Source organism: Chiloscyllium plagiosum, unplaced genomic scaffold, assembly GCF_037043375.1.
Source record: "Chiloscyllium plagiosum isolate Xiang-an unplaced genomic scaffold, Cpla_swu_hap1 HiC_scaffold_29, whole genome shotgun sequence".
In the NCBI taxonomy this organism is placed as follows: domain Eukaryota; kingdom Metazoa; phylum Chordata; class Chondrichthyes; order Orectolobiformes; family Hemiscylliidae; genus Chiloscyllium; species Chiloscyllium plagiosum.
In genome coordinates this window covers 61,080,123-61,101,803 of record NW_028270167.1, presented here as the reverse complement: position 1 = coordinate 61,101,803, position 21,681 = coordinate 61,080,123, and the positions used below count along the sequence as shown (strand labels likewise).

The window sequence follows — 21,681 nt, the reverse complement described above, 5'->3', positions numbered from 1 at the left end:
AGATCCATGTAAAAGGATATGGCATTCAGGAGGAGCTAGTCAACTGGATACAAAATTGGGCTTGATGGTCGGAGACAGAGGGTGATGGGAGTCATTTGCCTTTCTGACTGGAGACATGTGCCCAGCAATGAAGTGGGTCCCCTGTTGGTTGTCATTTGGATAAATGGTTTGGATTGGAATATTGGTTTTGTGGTATGTAAGGTTTTTGAGTGACACTGTAATTGTTGGTTAAGTGGACAGTGAAGAAAGTTATCTGTGATACAACAGAATGAACAGTACACTGGGATAGTGGGCTGAAGAATAGCAGATGGAGTTTAATTAGATAAATGTGAGGTGTGCCATTTTGGTGAAACAATCCTGGGTGGGACCTGTACAGTTAATGTTCGGGTCCTGGGTAGTGTTGTCAGTCAGTGACCCAGGGATGCAGGTACACAGTTCTTGTAAGTAGTGTCACAGGTAGACAGGCTGGTGAAGCAGGCATTTGGGATGGTTACCTTCTTTGGGCAGAGCATTGAGAGTAGAAGTTGGGATGTCATGTTGTGGCTGTACAGGACATTGGTGAGGCCACCATAAAAGCATTGTTGATCAGTAAGAATTACTCATCTGGTTCACTTATGTCCTTTAGCGAAGAACATCTGACATTCTAACCTGGTCTGGCCTGCACGTGACACCAGGCCCACAGCAATATGGCTGACTCTGTGCTATACTCTGGGTCATTAGCAGTGGGGCAAAGAATATTGGTCCAATCAGTGACATCCTTATCCCATGAATGAATAAATAAAAATACATATGTCCCTCCCTACCTCTGCAAACCCCTCCAGCTGCAGCAATCCGTACTGGCTTTGTAACACCGTTCAGACCCTGACCACTCTCTGTAACACTCTCACCACCTCCAGCACCTTCATCTCTCCCTGTTCCTTTTGTGACATAAAACCTTGACAATTATTCCCTCTTCCATCTGACCTTCTCCTACGAGCAGACCCTTTGCAATCCCTTTAAAACTTATTCCTAAAACATTCTCTCACTTCAGGATTTTAAGTACTTTTTGGTGATCCTCTAAGCCTGATAATCTAATATGATCCTTTTTACTTGAGTGTGGGACCGATGGAGATTTCTTGCTGAGGATTTGTCTGTTTCAATGGAACATCCTTTTGTTGAGTGTTTTACACAGCTCCTTAAAATGTTTTCCACTGTTCATTGACAGGCACATATTTCAGTCTGTTTAGCCTGTTTGTCTTGGTCAGTTCTCCTCTCAAACTCATGTTATTGGTTATTTTTGTTTCTAGTTGTAGCTTGTCCTTTCTGTGATTCACTTTAGAACTTTATATTTCTTTAAACTGCACTTTATCACAATTTCCCAGAGGATCTCTCCAGGTGACATTACTCATTCACTAAGTTTCATCACACAACGGTCGCTCTGAGATAGTTCCGTCCCTAGCCAGTTGCACAATTTATTATTCAAAGAAACACTGAAAACTAATTCTCTGAACTCCTCTTCCAATATCACTCTTTCCAGTGTGACTATCCCACATTATGAGAATATTGACTTTTCCCAAAATTATCACAATGTGTTTGTTAAAAATTCAAATGAGTTCCTGTGTAATGCAGTGATGAGCAATGAAATGCTGTTCGGTGGCTAAAACTGTTCTGCTGCTTGTGTCCTCGGCAAGTAGTAGCCAGAATTTACATTCAGACTGACTCTACTTCATAACCTGAGACCAAATGCTTTCTCTGTAATGCCTTTCTTATCCATTATTGTTCGTGTTACCCATTTTGCCTGAGTTTCCGCAAGGTTGTGATCCATTGAATATTTATGTCCACCTTTTGTTCACCCTGTAACCATATCTCTCTGGTGTCTAAACCGCTTTTATCTCAGTGTCACAAATCCATCTGCCTTATTGATAAGACTTCGTCATTCAAAAAAAACATGATTTACTCTTTCCCACAATTTCCTGTCACAAACCTGTTCACTGATGTACAGTTTTAGTTAATCGCTGTCCCATCCTGTTCCTTTCTGATTGCCTTCAGTCACATCCCCATACTGTTCCGATGCTTCACCTTTTCTCTTTGGATTTGGAAAGTTCCTTCCACCTGGACCCTGTTCCTGCATCCTCTTTGTCAGTTTAAAGCCCTGTCCTTAAACCTACTGACATGATTGGCCATGACACTGGTCCCAGCACGGTTCCAGTGGGATCATTCTATTGGATTTGTTTATAAATCAGGTGGGGGATGTGGGTGTCTCTGGCTGACCAGCCTTTATTGCCCAGCCCTAGCTACCCTTGAGCTGAGTAGCTTGCTTGGCCATTTCAGAGGGTAATTGAGATGCAAACACTTTGCTGTGGGTATGTCGTGCAGACCACGTGAGGATGATCGGATCTCGTTGTCGAAAGGACAAGTGGGCAGCACGGTGACTCAGTGATTAGCCTTCCTGCCTCACAACACCAGGGTCCCAGGTTCGATTCCAGCCGCGGGCGACTGTGTGGAGTTTGCACATTCTCCCCGTGTCTGCATGAATTGACTCCAGGTGCTCCGGTTTCCTCCCACAGTCCAAAGATGTGCAGGTCAGGCGAATTGGCCATGCTAAATTGCCCATAATGTTAGGTGTATTAGGCTGAGGGAGATGGGTCTGAGTGGGTTACTCTTCGGAGGGATGGCGTGGACTGGTTGGGCCGAAAGGCCTGTGTCCACACTGTATGGAATCTAATCTGTGGGGTTGTGATTTTTGTACATCAGCTATGGTTTCATATTTGTTTATGGACTGTTAATTGCTATTTTTAAAATTATTGATTTTAAATTCCACCATATCTTATGTTGGGATTCAAACCTGCCTCCGCTGAACATTATTGTTAGGGCATTTGTCCAAAACCTCAGCTAATGTTACTGGGCCATCACTTCACCTGCTCACTGGTTGCTCATCCCTGAGCACTAATACATGAAGCTAAACCCATTCTTCCAACATGATTGTGTGATCCTGAAGTCTTCCAGCACTCTGGTGATATCACTCAGTCTCTCTCCATGTGGTATCCCTCACTGTGTGGGTCTAATTGCTGCCTCTGTCTGTGTCTCTCGCTCTTGCAGCTGCTCCAGATCCTGAGCCAACAGAATTCTCTACTCCAGAGAGACGCAACAGCACAGGCCAGGGATGGAGTTTGGGATTTTCCAGATATCTGTGGGGCTCATTTCCATTCTCCTTTTGTAACCCTCACTGCATCAGTCTAATTTCCCATTCCGTCTATCTCTCTGTCTCCTGCAGATACTCAGGAAGTTCCTGACCTAATAGACTCCCCAACTGCCGGATGTCTCATCCATCACCCCATTAAAGATGATTGGTCAGCCAGAGAGACAAAGGGCAGGGAGGTCTGAAGCCTTCAATAAATCCTGCAGCAAGGTAAGATCACTTACAGTACACAGAGCAGAGAGCAATGAGCGGGTTCCAAGCATCGGCTAACAAGACATGATATAGATACAGTGCTGGAGGGGGAGCACAGTATAGGCACACCCCAGACTCAATCACCACATCTACTTTAACCTATGTTGCACTGAGACAGCACCGAGATTTCAGAGTTATCAATCCAGGCCTGCGCTGTCTTAGTGAGCATCAGGACAACAGAGGTTAAAGTAGGCCTCCGACAAGAGGTTGGGAATGCTGCCTGGGATCTTTCTGTTCTGCGTTCTCCCTCCAACACTGTACTAAGACTCACTACTCTGCAACGCTGTATCTGTGGCATGGCTTGTGCACCAGTGTCTTCAGTCATGTTTAACTCCTATAACAGTAGTTGTCCCTGTATCCTACTCCATTCCCGATAGTCCCTCTAAATATTTGAGATGTACTGCAATCCAGATTGCCATCCCTATCACTGTAACTTGCTGCAGTGTCTACAACATGCCTTATTTCGGTACTGTAATCCTCTTTAACTGGATACAGAGTGATACAGCACGGAAACAGAACCTGTGGTCCAACTCCTCAATGCTGCCCATGTTACCTAAACTGAACGAGTCTCATTTCCCTGCATTTGGCCTTTATCTCTTCAAACCTTCTCCTCTCAATGTATCTGCCCAAATGTCTTTTCCATGCTGTAATTGTTCTTGTTTCTCCCATGTCGCCCTGGCAGTCCGTTCTGTCTGTGCACAATCCCCTGTGTATAATGTTCCCCCTCAGCTCCCTCTTTAAATCCTTGCTCTCTCATCTCCCGTTTATACCCTCTAGCTTTGGACTCACCTACCCTTGGATATTCACCATTCTTAGGCCCCGCATGGTTTTGTAAAACTTTATAAGGTCACCCCGTGGCCTCCTCTGCCCAAGGGAAATATTGAGGACAATGTTACAAATATATCTAATGTATGTAACAAAGTGCCGGCCAATGTTGGCAAATGTGCCAAATGCCGCTTTCCCCACCCTGTCCATCTGGTATATCACTTCCAAGGAACAATGTAACTGCACCCCTTGCTCTCTCTCTCTCTCTCTCTCTCTCTCTCTCTCTCTCTCTCTCTCTCTGTCTCTGTCTCTCTCTCTCTCTTTCTCTCTCTGTCTCTTTCTGTTGGACAACACTGCCCAGAGCCCTTCCATTAACTGTATTAGTCCTCCATGGTTTGTCTTAACAAACTCCAACAGCTGAATTAAACTCCATCTTTCATTCCTTGGTCCACTGGCCCAGTTGGTCAAGATCCCCTTTGATAACCGTATTTACTGCCCACGACACCATTCATTTGATCATCAACAAACTTTCGCACAATCACTCCTATATTTTGAACCAAATCGTTTCTGTAGATGATGCACATCAGTGGATCCAGGCCTGATCCTTTCTTCAATAATGGAATAAAACCATATTCTTGTCATAGAGCCATACAGCATGGAAACTGACCCTTCAGTTGATATTCACCATAATCTAAAACTAAACTCTTCCCAGCTGTCTGAAGATGGCCCATATCACTCCAACCCTTCCCTATTCACCTGTTTATCCAAATATCTTTTAAATGTTGCAATTGTACCCACATCAATCCCTTTCTCAGGAAGTCCATTCCACACTCAAACCACTCTGTGTAGTAAGTTGTCCCATATATTTTTTTGAACATCTCTCTCCTCTAACCTTAAAAATGTGACCCCTCCTCTTGAGACTCCCCCATCCTGGGGAAAAGGCAACTACCATGAAGTCGACCTATATATCTTATTTTTTTTCATAAACCTTTATAGCATCATGTCTCAACCTCCAGGCTCCAGTGAAAAAAGACTCAGCCTATCCAGCCATTTTGCAGAACTCAAAAGCCTTCCATACCCAGCAATATCCTGGTAAATCTCTTCTGAACGCCCTGCAGCTTAATAATATCCTCTCTGTCAACTGGGCGACCAGAACTGGACAGAGTATTGCAGAACAGGCCTCACAAATGTCTATTTCCTCATTCCTGAAGAAGGGCTTATGCACGAAACGTCGATTCTCCTGTTCCCTGGATGCTGCCTGACCTGCTGCACTGTTCCAGCAACACATTTTCAGCTCTGATCTCCAGCATCTGCAGACCTCACTTTCTCCTCACAAATGTCTGTCCAATCTCAACATGACGTCCCAAATCCTATACTCAATGGACTGAGCAATAGTCAGGCATGCAAAGCACTGTCTTATCCATTCTGTGATGCAAGCTTCAAGAATGATGTACCTGAACCCGGAGATCCCTCTGCTCTAAAACACTAACCGAAGCCTTAACATTAATTGTATAAGCTCTACCCTTGTTTGTTTTACAAAATACATTACCTCGTATTTATTCAGAATGAATTCCATCTCTAGTTTTTCAGCCCATTCACTCCCTTCATCAAGATCCCTTTGTAATCTCAGAAAACCTCCTTCACTGTCCATGATGCCACCCTCCAGCCTGCCAGCCCATCACACATGGCTGTCAGTAGTACACATACCTTTGCTCGGGGCTCCACAATTTCTTCCCGAACATCCCACAGTGTCCTGTGATACACTCAATCAGGTTCTGGGACTTGGCATAGCTTTGTGTTTTAAAACCTCCAGCACCACCTCTTTTATAACATGCACTCTTTTCAAGTCATAGAGATATACAGCATAGAAACAGACCCTTCGGTCCCCAACTCGTCCAGGCTTACCAGAAGATCTAAATAAATCCATTTCCTTTTCCAGCATTTGGCCCATATACGTTTACACCATTACTATTCAGATGCCCATCCAGATACCTTTTAAATGTTGTAATTGTATCAGTCTCCATTACTTTCTCTCTCAGCTCATTCCATACACACATCACCATGTGTGTAAAGAAGCTGTCCCTTCAGTCCCTCTGTAAACCATTCACCTTAAACCTATGCCCTCTAGTTTTGGACTCCCCAACCTCTGGGAAAAGGCCTTGAATGCTTACCCTATCCATACCGCTCATGTTCATATAAACCTCTGTAAGGACATCCCTCAGTCTCCGATTCTCCAGTGACAGTTACCCCAGCTTATTCACCAACAACCCGGGCAATATCTTGTTAATCTTTTCTGAGCCCTTTCAAGTTTCACAACATCCTTCCTGTAGCAGAGAGACTGGAATTGCAGAGAACTCCAATTGTGGTCTAATGTATTACTCTTGTTCCCTGAGTTCCCCAGTCTTTCTCCACAGTAAGTTCTGGAGTGAAAAAATAGTTCACGATCTCAGCAAATATCCTGCAGTTCCACAGATCGATGGCCTCATTGATCTTTAATGGACACTATTTGTCCTGAGTTACTTGTGCACTCTTAATATACTGATACAATCACTTTTGGATTCCCCTTCCCTTCTCTGCTGAGGCTATTTCATTTAGCCTTTCTCCATTCCTGTTTTCTACTCAAAGTGTATTCCTACAGCCCCTGTATATCCTCAGGGATTCCCTTGATGCAGCTGGCTATACCTGACATGTGCCCCCTTTTCCTTGACCAGACCCTCAATAGACAGCCAGTGTTTCCGAATGTTGTCAGCACTGACCTGCACACAAACAGGAACATGCTGGTGGTGATCGATCAGTTTATCTCTCTTTTAAAATATTCTCACTTGCCAAACTCCCCTTTTCCTGTAAATAATTCCCTTCCCCAATCACATTTTGAAAGTTCCTGGCTAATACGATCAAGATTGGTCAGGCCCCATTTTATAATTTGAACCTGTGGACCAGGCCTGTCCTTTTCCAAAGCTATTTACAAACTACTACAACTGTGGTCACTTTGGCAAAATGCTTTCCCACTAACACCTCAGTCCCTTTCCCTACCTTAATTCCCAAGTGGACGTCAGGTTTTGCCCCTTTCTCTTTTCAGGCCATTTACATATTGATTGGGAGTTTTCTGGAATAAAATTACCAATTTTCTCCCTTACAAACCCTGAACACTGGCTGTCCCAGTCTAGTTTTGGAAAGTTCAAAATCCGTACCATAACAGCCTTATTATTATGGTTGATATTTAAGATGTCCTGACATATTTGTTCCTCAGTCTGCCACAGATTATTCGGGGTCAGCAGTTGATCGTATCAAAATGATGACCCATTCTTATTTCTCAGTTCCACTAACATAGCTTCACTGGGCGATCCCACAGGAATATCCTCTCTAAGTACTGCTGTGATGATCCATGCAATCAAAACCCACCACCACACGTCCTCTCTTGCCTCCCCTTCCTGTAGCATCTCTACCTTGAAACAATGAGCTGCCAGTCCTGCCCCTACCTCAGCTGTGTTTCTGTAATAACTATAATATCCCAGTCCCATGTTCCAATCCATGCCTTGAGTTAATCTTCCTTAGCTGTCAGGCCCCTTGCATTGAAATAAATGCAGTTTAATCATCACTTTTCCTCCATTCCCTGCTATGTTCTTGCCTGCCTTGTCTGCTGAAATTGCTGTCTTTAACTCATGTACCAGCCTCAATATTCTTTCTGGCCTTATGTTTATTTAAGGTCCAACACCCTGCCAGACTAGGTTATATCCTCTCAAGCATCTCTCGCAATTCACCCCACCAGGATATGGGTCCCTCTCCCGCTCTCAGTTGAGGTGCCTTTCCCACCCTGTCTCCCTGTGCTGACACCTTCAGGGATCTATGGACTTGTCCACCAAGGTTCCTGTATACCTCAGTACTCTGCAAGGTCCTACCATTCATTATGTCTGTCTTTCGCTTATCGTACCTCCCACAGAGTGTTACCTCACTTCGATCAGACCTAAACGTTGCTTAGATTATCATCCAATCGACATCAGACTGTAGCCTGAGACCATCCCCCTCACTGTGAACAACACCCTCACCTTTCATGTCATCCGCAAACCGACTAACGATACCTTCTGCTTTCACATCCGAGTTATTAATGTTCAATGGTTCCTGCACAGATCCCTGTGGTACACCCGGTGGTGAAAGTATGCTATCCACCAATTTTGCATCCAATTTGCCAACTTGCCTTGTAATCCAGTCCTTTTGGACCAGCCTTCCATGTTGGATCTTGTTTAAGGACTTAGTCAAGCCCATGTAAACCACATCATCTGCACTGCCCTCATCAATATACTTAAGCACCATTTCAAAAAAAACTGAACTGAATTCCTCAGACAGTATCTTCCTCTGCCAAATCCGTGATGACTAAACCGAGTTGATCCTTACCTTTAAGTGTCGTTTTATCCTCACAATTGTTTCCAATAATTTCCCTCCCCCTGCTGTTAGACTATCTGCTCTGTAATTACCTGGCCTATCCCTGCTGCCCTTCTTGAACAAAGGAACCACATTAGCGATCCTCCAGTCATTCAGCATTTCACCTGTGTCCAGCAAAGTATTAAATATATCCACCAGGGCCCCAGCAATCTCTGGGTAATTAGCATGGGGTCAAAAAATACATATGTCCCTCCCTACCTCTGCAAACCCCTCCAACTGCAGCAATTCATACTGGCTTTGTAACACCGTTCAGACCCTGACCCCTCTCTGTAACTCTCTCACTACCTCCAGCACCTTCACCTCTCCATGTTCGTATCGTGTCAATAAACCTTGACAACGATTTCCCTTCCCATTGCCCTCCTCCTGCTAGCAGACCCATTGCAATCCCTTTAAAACTTACTCTAAAACTCTCTCTTACTTCAGGATTTTAAGTACTTTGTGGTGATCTTCTCAGCCTAATAATCTAATATGATCCATTTTGTCCTGAGTGAGGGACCGGTGGGGATTTCTTGCTGAGTTTTTGTCTGTTTCAGTGGAATGTCCTTTTGTTGAGTATTTTACACAGCTTCTTCAAATGTTTTCCACTGTTCATTTACAGGCACATATTTCAGTCTGTTCAGCCTGTTTACCTTGGTCAGTCCTCCTCTCCAACTCATGTAATTGGCTATTTTTGTTTCTAGTTGTAGCTTGTCCTTTCTGTGTTTCACTTTAAAACTTTATAGTTCTTTAAAATGAACTTTATCACAATTTCCCAGAGGATCTCTCCAGGTGACATTACTCATTCACTAAGTTTTATCACACAACAATCGCTCTGAGACAGTTCCGTCCCTCGCCAGTTGCACAATGTGTTATTCTAAGAAACACTGAAAAAAAATTTCTGAACTCCTCTTCCAATATCACTGTTGTCAGTGTGATTGTCCCAGACTTTGTGAATATTGACGTTTCACTAAATGTTCACCATGCCTTTATTAAAAATTCCAAGGAATTCCTATTTATTGCAGTGACGAGCCATGAAATGCTGTTCGGTGGCCTAAAACTGTTCTGCTGCTTGTGTCCTTGGCAAGTAGTAGCCAGAATTTACATTCAGACTGACTCTACTCCATGATCTAATGCCAAATGCTTTCTCTGTAATACCTTTCTTACCCATTATTGTTCGCGTTGCCCATTTTGCCTGAGTTTGCACAAGGTTGTGAACCATTGAATATTTATGTTCCACCTTTTGTTCAGCCTGTAACCACATCTCCCTGGTGTCTAAATCCCTTTTATCTCTGTGTCACAAATCCATCTACCTTGTTGCAGAGACTTTGTCCATTAATAAAAAAAACATAATTTACTCGTTCCCACAATTTCCTGTCACAAATGGATTTGCTGATCTACAGTTTTAGTTAAACTTTGTCCCATCCTGTTCCTTTCTGTTGTCTTCGGTCACATTCCCCATGCTGCTCTGATGCTTCACGTTTTCTCTTTGGATTTGGAAAGCTCCTTTCACCTGAAGCCTGTCCCTGCATCCTCTCTGTCAGTTTAAAGCCCTGTCCATAAATCTTCTAACGTGATTGGTCAGACATTGTTCCACTGGAACTGTGCTGGGACCAATCTGAATGGATTTTTTTAAAAATCAGGTATGGGATGTGGGTGTCTCTGGCTGACCAGCCTTTATTGCCCATCCCTTGCTGCCCTTGAGCTAAGCAGCTGGCTCGCCCATTTCACAGGGTAATTGAGAGACAAACACTTTGCTGTGGGTATGTCGTGCAGAGCACATGAGAGTGAACTGTTGTCTTTCTCTGAAGGTCAAGTGTTTGGATTTTTATCAATACTTATTTATGGATTGTTAATTCCAATTTTTAAAACATATATTCATTTAAAATTCCACATGGTTAGAAGTTAGAAAAAAGAGAGGGGTGGTCACTTTGTTGGGACTGTATTGTAGACTGTTGTAGACCCAACAGATACCAGAGGAGCAGATGTGTAGAGAGATTGCAGATAACTATAGGAATAATAGAGGAGTGCAGGCTGGAGATTTTAATATTCCCTGTATTGACTGGGCCACCTCGAGTCTAAAAAGACCTGGACGGAGGGCAATTTTTCAAATGTGTCCAAGGAAGGTTCCGAAATCAATATGCAGAGGGCCCTACTCTACTCAGGCAGGTGAAACACTGGACCTCCCCTCAGAAAACGAGGTCGGGCAAGTGACTATTTTAATTCGGAGAGCACTGTTGGTCCAGTGCCCACAACTGTCTTCATTTTAACATAGTTATGGAAAAAGATCAGCAGGTCCACAGATTGAAGAGGAAAACTGGAACAGGGCCAGGTTTGGGGCCATTCTGCAGGATCTGGCCAGCGTCAATGAAGTGAATTTAAAATTGCACAACGCCCAGCTATAATCCAACTTGCTTTGGAAGCGCTGGTCATCACTGTAACAGATGAAAGGCTTAAACTAAATTTGTTTGATATTCTATTCCATGACACTGCCATCCTGTTGCTATAAATTCTGTACCTTAGGATTGTGCTCCACAACCACCTGATGAAGAAGCAGTGCTCTGACAGCTAGTGCTTTCAAATAAACCGGTTGGACTGGAACAGAGTGTTGGGTGATTTTTAACTTTGTCCACCCCCTGTCCGACACCAGCACCTCCATATTATGATTCCAATCGATTGGGTGAGTCTGTTTGAAGTAAAAGGAACAACTGGCAAATGGGAGGCTTTTCAAAGTGTGATATCAAGAATCCAGGACAGTATGCCCCATTGGGATAAAGGGAAAAGCTGGCAAGGTTAGGGATCCTTGGCTGATGAGGGATAATAAGGTTCTGGTCTTGAAATGAAGACTGCATGCATTGGGTTTAAGATTTCCGTATCTACATATTCTTAAAGACATGATCAATCTGTGGAGACCCTACGATCCTCTCAGTCCCTGTAACACTCCCAATCTGCAGAAGTCATTCCAATGCCTGTGACTCTTTCAATACATTTCTACAAGACCCACTATCTATGTGATATCTTTTCATTGCCAGCACCCACCCTGTCAATGTAAGCTCCTCCAGTGTCTCCATCCATCTACTCATTTCCATAATATTCTCCAGCTCTTACATGTGTAAACATCACCCTCCCCTACAACCCTTCCCACTCTGACCAAACTGGAGGAGGTTACTAATGCTCCCTAATCTGTGAAACTGTCTCCAACCAAAGTTGCTGTCTTTATCACTTGGAGAATCTGTCTGTTTCCACAGCCCCTTTATCTAAATAACCTGCAGAACCTAAGCCTTCCTGTGTCTATAAACATCTTCAGTCACGACTACCCTCCATACGTCTATTTGTTTTTCCAATCTGTACAACCCACTTTATCTCTGTACTCAGCTCCATTCACCTGAAACATTCCTGTCTGTGTAAAACACCCCATCCTACCAACATCCTTATCCCTGTAAACTGCTCCATTCCTCCCAACCTCCCCATCTCCTGTCGGCCTGACAGCTCTCCACATTTCTGTAACCTCCTGTGGCTCTATGCTCCTCCCTCCCTGTGAAAGCACCTCCAGTCCCCACAATTCTTGCACTCTGGTCATCTGCCTCCTGTTTGTGTCACTTCATTCAGATCGCATCCTCTCCCGCTTCCCGAAACCTCTTGCTGCCACCATAACCCTTGCTATTAGAACATGGAATAGCACATTCCAGTACAAGCCCTTCAGCCGTCAATATTGTGCTGACCTATTATCCTACTCTGAAGATGAAACGAACCTACATATCTTACATATTACTATCATTGATGTGCCTATCCAAGAGTTGCTTAGATGTCTGTAACGTGTCTGAATCTACTACCATGGCTGGCAGTCCATTCCAAGCACGCACCACACTCTGTGTAAATAACGTACCAGTCCCTTCCATGCCGACAGGATATCCCAACCCAATCTAGTCCTACCTGCCAGCACCTGGCCCATATCCCTCTGATATCTAAGCTAAACCTTCCGCCAATTACCTTAAACCTATGTCCCCTTGTGATAGCCATTTTGCCATGGGAAGTAGTCTCTGGTTATCCACTCTATCTATGCCTCTCATTCCCTTGTACACCTCTATCATGTCACCATTCTTCCTCCTTCGCTGTGATCAGAAAAGCCCTAGCTTCCTCAAACTACCTTCTATGGGCATGCCATCCAGTCCAGGCAGCATCCTGCTAAATCTCCTCTGCACTGTCTTTAAAACTTCCACGTCCTCCCTATAATGAAGCGAACAGAACTGTTCACAATATTCGAAGTGTGGTCTAACTGGGGTTCTGTACAGCTACAGCAAAATCTCACATCTCTTAAACTCAATCCCCCTGTTAATGAAAGCCAACACACCCCATCCGCCTTCTTAACAGCCTGTCACCTTGGGTGGTAACCTGAGGGATACGGAATCCCTTTGTTCCTGCACGCTGCTAGGAATTCTGCCTTTAACCACGTAAATGTTTTCTGCAGAATCCTCCAAACTAAAACTATCCCTATCTCTGTAAGTTCCTCCAGTCCCTACAACACTCATAAACTGTGAAACCTCCTCAAGTCCATATATTCCTAATGTCTGCAAAATCCTCCCATCCTGATGTCCCTCCATATCTCTGTAACCCCCACCATCCTCCAGTGCCCTTCTGGGGAACATTGCAGAGGAAGGAGGAGTTGGAGAGTCTGGGTCATGTTACAAGGTATGAAGGGCTGCAGAACCTGGAGGATGGTACAAATTTCGGAAGGGACGTGGGATTGCAGAAGGTTAGAGGTTCCGGGATTCATAGAACCTGCAGGATGGGACAGGGGATGGCTGGTGGAACCTGGAGGATATTATGATTTGAACCACAGGTAATTTTTGATTGGACAATTCAGCCGATCTTACAGTCATAGAGATGTACAACATGGAAACAGACCCTTCATTCCAACTGAACCATGCCGACAGGATATTCCAACCCAATCTAGTCCAACCTGCCAGTACCTGGTCTATATCCCTCCAAATCCTTTCTATTCATATATCCATCCAAATGCTTCTTGAGTGTTGCAATTGGACCATCTGTAAGATTGGCTGAAAGATCCAATCAAACATTACCTGTGGTTCAAATCATAACATCCTCCAGGTTCCACAACCCATTCATGGTCACATTCTGCAGATCAGTCCCACCTGCTAGCATCCGGCCCATCTCCCTCTAAACCCTTCCTATTCATATACCTATCCAGATGCCTTTTAACGGTTGCAGTTGTACTAGCCTCCACCACTTCCTCTGGCAGCTCATTCCATACACATACTATCCTCTGTGTGAAAAAGTTGCCCCTTTTTATCTTTTATATTTTCTACTCTCACCCCAAACCTCACCCTATTATTCTGGACTCGCACACCCCAGGAGAAAGACTTTGTCTATTTACCCTTTCCATGCCCCTCTTGATTTTATAAACCTCTATGAGGTCACCCTCAGCCTCTGACTCTCCAGGAAAAACAAACATCACCTGTTCAAACTCTCCCTATAGCTCATCCCTGGCAACATTGATGTAAATCTTTTCTGATCCCTTTCAAGTTTCACAAAATCCATCCGATCGGAAGTAGAGCAGAGTTGCATGCAGCATTCCAAAAGTAGCCTAACCACTGTCTTGTACTGCCGCAACATGACCTCCCAACTTCTGTATTCAATACTCTGACCAATAAAGGAATGCACACCAAGCGCCTTCTTCGCTATCCTAACTACCTGTGACTCTACTGTCAAGGAACTCTGTATTTCATTTGAAAAATTGCATAGACAGGTAGAGTGGCCCGAGGTCTTCTGGGTAATGCTAGTTCAGTCTAAGCTGGTAGGCAGAGCCAGTGAAATATTTGCAGCGCTGTCTGATAAATGGTCGAGAGATAATGCACATGTCAAATAGGCTATTGTAAGTGCTTATGGATTGCTTATGAAACAGAAGCCACTACAATTCTTTTTACTGTACCATCGCTATCTGTCAAAGCTCCTTCAGGTCTATATCCTCCGAATTGTTGAAACCTGCTATCACCATTGGAACTCCCATTATTTCCTAACATTGTTGAGTGTCTAAAACTTTCCTTTCAGGTTAATCTCCTCCACTGCATACAACACTCCTAGCCTGTGTAATCTCTTCATTTCCTTCAGTTCCTATTTACCTATCTATAGGTATGACTGCTTTGTGGCCATTGCATCCTCATTTATATCTGCAAAAGGCTCTGCTCACTGTAGCACATCCTATGCTCATAAGCGAATCTGGTCTCTCACAAGACTCTCTATCACTCTCTCCTCTAGTCTCTGCAAGCTTCCCTACCCCTGTTGTATCTTGCAGCATGCACACCACTCACTCTCTCTGACATACCTTCCAGTGCATAAATTTATCTCTCCTTCTAACTGTAGCCAGTCTACAACTTCATCCCTGTCCGTGCAACATCCTCCAGTCCATATACTCCTCTCTATTGCTGCAGTATTCTCCAGCTTATATCATCTTCCATGTGCTTGCAACATTCTCCAGTCCATACCACCCTCCCTTTCCCTGTAATATTCTCCAGTCCATACCATCCTCCCTATCACTGTGATATTCTCCAGATCCCATAACTGTTGTTAAATGTACGACATCCTGGAATGCTGTGAATGTTTCTATGCCCTGCTCAACATAGTCCATGTAACGAGCCACAACCCTACATACATCCCTATCTCTGGAATCTAATCAAAGACGCTTTATCTCTCTAACTTCCTCCAAACAATAAAATGTTTTCTCCTGTGGACATTCTGTAGCAACTGTAACTATGTTTAACCCTGCAACATTGTCGCGTCCCCAAACATCTCTCCCACTCTGTGACCTCTATCCATCCCTCAAAGGCCCTCTCTCGGTGACATGTGCCATGTATTTGCTACAAGGCAGATGGAATGACAGTATTAACTGAAGGGAACAGATATGATCAAACTGTTATTGTGGAGAGGTGGCTGCAGAATGATCATTACAGCAATGTGATTATTGAGGGAGTGTAGGGATTTAGGCAGGATCAGCAAACAACCAAACAAGGTCCCGTTTTGTTGTGAAGAAAGGATGCAGTCAGTGCATTAGTGAGACAGCCAATTTAATCTGGGAATCAAAATATAGAGTCATTTTGAATGGACAGCTTCCAAATAGCAAGGGGGGTCTGGAAGATCAAATCACAATCCATGGAATCCATGCCCGTTGGTAAGTTGGATACAATATTTTCTTGGTGATAGTAGACAGAGGCGTGTGGAGTGGTCAGTTTCTGATTGGACGTCTGTGGGCAATGCTGTTTCACAAGGATCAGTGCTGCGATGTCTGTGTGTAATTTATATCTGTGATTCAGATGGAAAGGTCAGCAGTTTGATTAGTATTTTGCAGACGACATTTGGAAAGTCATGGAATGATTAGGGATAGTTAGGGGAATTGTGGATAATGAGGAAGAGTGTTAAAGGTTGCAACAGTGTGTAGATCAGCTGGAACATTGGGCAGAGATGTGGCAAATTGAATTTCATCGGGATAAGTGTGAACTGATGCATTTATGAAATCAAATGGAAGAGAGAAGTACACTAATTGACGAGTTGGAAACATTGATAAACAGAGAGACATTGGAAGCAAATTCATAGCTCCCTGAAAATAGCAACACATCAGGATGTGGTGGTAGAGGGGGAGTATGCTTTGCTTACCTTTAATGGGCACAGTATTGAGTACAGACGTTTGCATGTCATGTTGTGACTGAATGAAACTTCAGTCGGTCATGTTTGGAAGGTTGCGTGTCGTTCTCATCGACACACCACAGGAAGGATGTGGGGAGGTTGCAACAGAGGGTTGGCAGAATATTGCCTGGCTGAGAATGTGTTTACTGTAAGAAGGTTGGACGCAGTTGGGTTGTTTTGCGTGAGCATCGGAGACTGAGGGGTGACCTGGTAAAGGTATATAGCATTAGGAGAGGCATGGATAATGTGGATAGTTGGAATCCTCCTTCCAATGTAGACATATCAAATAGTAGGGCGCATCGGTTTAAGGTGAGAGTGAGAAGTTTTAAGTGAGATGAATGAGGCTAGTTGTCTTTACCCAGAGGGTAGAAGCTGCTCAGGAGGTGCGAGAGGTGGCAACGAGAGCAAACATTTGAAAGGCATTTCAACAGACATGAACAGGCAGAGAATAGAGGGATATCGCCCACGTTCAGGCAGATGGGATTAGTTTAGAATAGCATCAGGGTCAGCACAGCAATGGTGGGCCGAAGGGCCTATTACTCTGCTGTACTGTTCAATTTTCTAACTTAACGACATCTAACCTGTCAAAGCCCCTCTGAATCCTGGATGTTTCATTCAATTTCTCTCCCATTCTTCAAAACCCCAATAGGTTCAAGGGCAATCTACTCCACCTCTTCTTATTGGAAAATCCCGCCATCTCCAGGATCAACCGAGTGAACCTTCCCTGCCCTGCCTCCAACACAAGAATGTCTTTCCTTAGGGCACGCATACTATTCATTGTAATCTAGGTGTGGTCTGACTTGTATCTTGCATCGTTTTAGCAAGACCTCTATATTTAGAGTCCATTCCCTCTGTAATAAATGCAAGCATTTGATTTGCCTTCTCTATGACCTGCTGATCCTGTAAGTTACCTGTTTCAGATTGATCCACAAGGATTCCCAAAATCCTTTGTGCAATCAGTCTGAAACCAAATGGTTTTAGCCTGACAGTAAGTCGGGAACGTGCTGGAATGTGTTATAAAGGATATGACAATAAATGATAACTGGATGCTTAGAAACAATGGGAGACGCATGATTTTATAAAAGGGGAATATTTTAAAATCTGTTGGATTCTATATTTTGGTGTGACCTTAAATGGCAGAATAGATGAGGGTGGGGGAGGCTAGTTGCGGTAGAGGGATATTTGACATTTCAGAAGCATTTTGACAAGTTTCAACAAGGGCTAAAAATTAGCTCGGGAGAGAATAGGGCCCCTAAAAGGTCAATGAGGCTGTCTGTGTGGAATCACTGCTGATGGGGGAGACACTGAACAAATATTTTGTGTTCGGATTTACTACGGAGAAAGACATGGAAGCTCTGGAACTTGGGAAAAGACATAGGGATGTCTTGAAAATAATTCACATTGGAGAACAGGAGATGCTGGATATCTTAAAATGCAAGAAGTTAGATAAAACCTTGGGACATGATCAGATGTATCCCAGCGCCTTGTGAGAAGCGAGGGAGAAAATTGCAGGGCCCCTCCCAGAGATATTTGCATCATCAACAGCCACTACAGCCCAGTGAGACTGATGCAGGGGTAGTAAGTTGTTGGAGGAGATTCTGAGGGAAACGATCATCATGCCTTTGGAAAGGTAAGGACAGATTAACGATCGTCAGCATGCCTTTGTGCATGGGAAATCATGCCTCAAATGTGAGTGTGGAGATAGACAAGTGAGAGGTCAAAGCAGAGCAGGACATGATGTCCACGTGAACTTTATCAAGGCCTTTGACAAGGGTCTGCATGGCAGACTGGATAGTAAGTTTAGATCACACATAACCAGGGAGCGCTCACTAACTAGATACTAAACAGATTGACGGTAGGTGACAGAGCATGTTCATAGAGGGTTGCCGCTCAAACTGCAGGCCTGTGACCAACGGTGTGCCATGAGGTTCAGTGCTGGGTCACTGTTGTGCATCCTTTATATAAACAGTTTGGATGATAATACAGGAGCCATGGTTAGCAAGTTTGTGAATGAGACTGAAATTGGTGATAATGTGGACAATGAAGAGGGTTATCGAAGAGTACAATGGAATCAACAGTACTGCTGGTCCAGTGAGGTTACAAGATGTTGTATTGTGGTAAAGCAGACCAGGCTGGACTTGTACAATTAATGTTTGGGCCCTGGGTAGTGTTGTCAATCAATGACCCAGGGACGCAGGTACACAGTTTTTTGAAAGTAGCGTCACAGCTAGACAGGCTGGTGAAGCAGGCGTTTGAGTTGGTTACCCTTCATTGGGCAGAGCATTGAGAGTAGGAGTTGGGATGTCATGGTGTATCTGTACAGGATATTAGTGAGGCCACCGTATAAGCATTGTTGATTATCTGGTAAAAACCAACTTGTTCACGTATGTCCATTAGAGAGGCACATCTGGCATTCTTGCCTGGTCTGGCTTATATGTGACTCCAGACCCACAGCAATATGGCTGACTCTGAGCTGCCTCTGGGCAATTAGCACTGGGGTAATGTATGCTGGTCCATCCGCTGACATCCTCAGGCCATGAATGAATCAATGAAAATACAGATGTCCATCCCGACCTCAGCAAGCAGCTCTAGTTGCAGCAATTCGTACTGGCTTTGTAAAATTGTTCAGGCCTTTGCCCTCACCACCTCCAGCGCCTTCAATTCTCCCTGTTCTGATCATCTGATTAAACGCTGACGTTTCCTCTTCCTACTGCACTCCTCCTCCTCGGAGACTACCTCGCGATTTCTTTAACAAATGTGTCCACATTTCTAAATGTTGGCTTCTTCAGAATTGATAGTTTTTTTTTCATCTTTTAATCAAATCCGTTAAGTCCTGGGCCAAGACTGTCTGAAGTGGGGAAGGAACATTGGGAAGGTGTTGAGCACCTTGACTTGCTGTGGGGAAAAATAGGAATCCAGGAGAAAACAGCAAAGGAGCGTGCTGCCACACCAACACCCCACCCACCCGCTTCCCATGGCCACCTTCTGCCCCAAGTTTAACAGAATCTGTGAAAGGTAACATCGGTCTGTACAGCCAACTCAGGACCCGCACCGCCCAAGAGTGGGAGAGAGTCAGCCTCGTCTGTGACCCACCGCCAAAGAGATGATGAGATAGGAAGGTTGAATCCCCTCACAATTATCCCAGTGCCTTTCTTACAAATTCAAACAATTCCCTGTTAATGCAGTATCTAATAATGTGCTATCACTCAGTATCTATCCATGTGGTATCCCTCACTGTGTCAGTCTATTTGCTGCCTTTGTCAGCATTTCTCCCACTTACAGATGGTCTGAGATCCTGAGTCAACAGAATTCTCCACTCCAGAGAGATACAGCAGCACAGGCAAGGGATGGAGACTGGGATTGTCGAGATCTCTGCTGGACTCAGTGCCACGCTGCATGTGTTATCCTCATTGCATCAGTTTAATTTCCCATTCTGTCTCATACAGGTAATCAGGATGTTCCTAACTCCTGTCTCATCCATCACCTCATTGAAGTTGGTTGGTCAGCCAGAGAGAGGGAGATCAGGAGCCTTCAGTAAATCCTGCAGCCGGTAAGATCACTCACAGTAAATAGCACAGGGTGGAGGTAGTAGACTTCTATATTCAGCCCTGGAAGACCTGACATAGATACAGAGCTGGGCAAGGAACAGCAACATTCTAGGTTTCATTCCCACAATCTTGTGAGGGTCCTGCCTTCACCTCTGCTGTACTGGTCCTCAATTCGACAGCACAGGGGATCACAGGCATCAATCCTGGCCCATGCTGTGTTATTGATCTCTGTAATATCCTCCAGTCCCGATAATCCTACCTGTGTCTGGAATCTCCTCTAGTCCACACCATTCTCCCTGTCTCTGTCTCTGTCAGGTTTCCAGTCCCTAACACACTTAATTCCTAAGCTTCTTCAGTAGATACTAAATTCCTGCATCCCTGTAAACCCTGACAGTCCTGTCTATCCTTGTAAGCTCCTCCCACCAATACCCCACTCCATGTCAATGTATTTGCCTTTAACCTTCCATCCGTCCCTACCTAGGTAATCTTCTCCAGCTCCTACAACCCTTCCTTAGCTGTGAAAAATTTGTAATCTCCTTATCCTTCTCCAATTCTTTGATCTTTGTCTTGTTAAATTTCACACTCATTCCTGACACCATACCCCTCGTGACCACAGGAACCTCCTTCAGTTTGTGCATCCCTCCCCATTTGTGTAACTGTCTCCAACCCAGCAACCTGGCATTCTCCATTGCCTTCCTATCTATGTAGCCTCCAGAGCCTAGAAGCCTTCTTATATCTGTAAATGTCTTCAGTCACGACAACCTTCCATATCTCTGTTAGTATACACAATACTCTCCTAGATGAAACAGCCCCCTCTCTGTGCCTCTTCCTTTCTTCATCCCTATCCCTATCTCTAGAATCTAATCCAGCTCCCTCTATCTCTGTAAATTCCTCCAATCCTCAAACCCCTTTGTCCCACTGTCATTCTTGACCAGATGTAACTCTGTTTATCTCTAACATCCTCGAGCCCCTGTAGCCTCCCTATCTCTGTAACCTGTACCCATCTGTTCAATCCCCCACTACTGAGGAGTGACTCCCTGCATTTGCCATAAGGCAGATGGAATGACAGCGAATAGATATGATGGAACTGTTATTCCGGAGATGTAGATGCTGAATGACCATCACTGGGAGGTGAATACTGAAGGCTTGTTGGGACAGAGTAATAGAGTCAGAGAGATATACAGCATGGAAACTGACCCTTCAGTCCAACCCATCCATGCTGAGCAGATATCCCAACCCAATCTAGTCCCAGTAGGCAGACTAGGCAAAAAACCAACAAGTTGTGAAGGAAGGATGAGGTTAATGCATTAATGAGACAGTCATGTGGATCTGAATATCAAAAGTGGAGCTGAGAATAAGCAAGCAGCAGCAACCGTTAGCAGGAATTCTTTGTGAGCACCAGACAATGATGGTAATGTCAATATGGTTACAGTCAGGACACTGAATATACTTATGGCAAGGGCAGTCCAGTAACTGTGTGTGACAGTGGTCTCCATGCAAGGAGGCTTTGGAGAGGGTGCAACAGGGATTTATCAGCACGTTGACTGTGTTAGGGTTTTTAAGGGTGTGTTAGGTGTAAGAGGAAATTAAACAAAGTTGGATTGTTTTGTGAGAGTATCAGAGACTGACAGGTGACCAGGCACAGGAATATAACATTTGGAACAAGGATAAATAATGTAGATAGATAGTCAGAATCTCTTTTCCAATGTGTAAGTTTCAAATACTGGAGCGCATAGGTTTAAGGTGAGAAAGAGGAAGTTTAAATGAGATGTGTGAGGCAAGTTTTTTTTTTACGTAGAGTGGATGTTACAGAGGGAGGTCGTA

General features: G+C 44.3%; 1 long non-coding RNA gene across 1 annotated transcript in view; it reads left to right on the top strand.

Moving 5' to 3' along the window:
• Positions 1-21,681, top strand: part of LOC148142323 (uncharacterized) — a 43,954-nt gene that overhangs the window by 10,884 nt on the left and 11,389 nt on the right. The window contains exons 3-4 of the long non-coding RNA XR_015752070.1: positions 3,254-3,388; positions 19,756-19,859. This is a non-coding gene — a long non-coding RNA (uncharacterized LOC148142323). The remainder of the gene's footprint in view (positions 1-3,253; positions 3,389-19,755; positions 19,860-21,681) is intronic.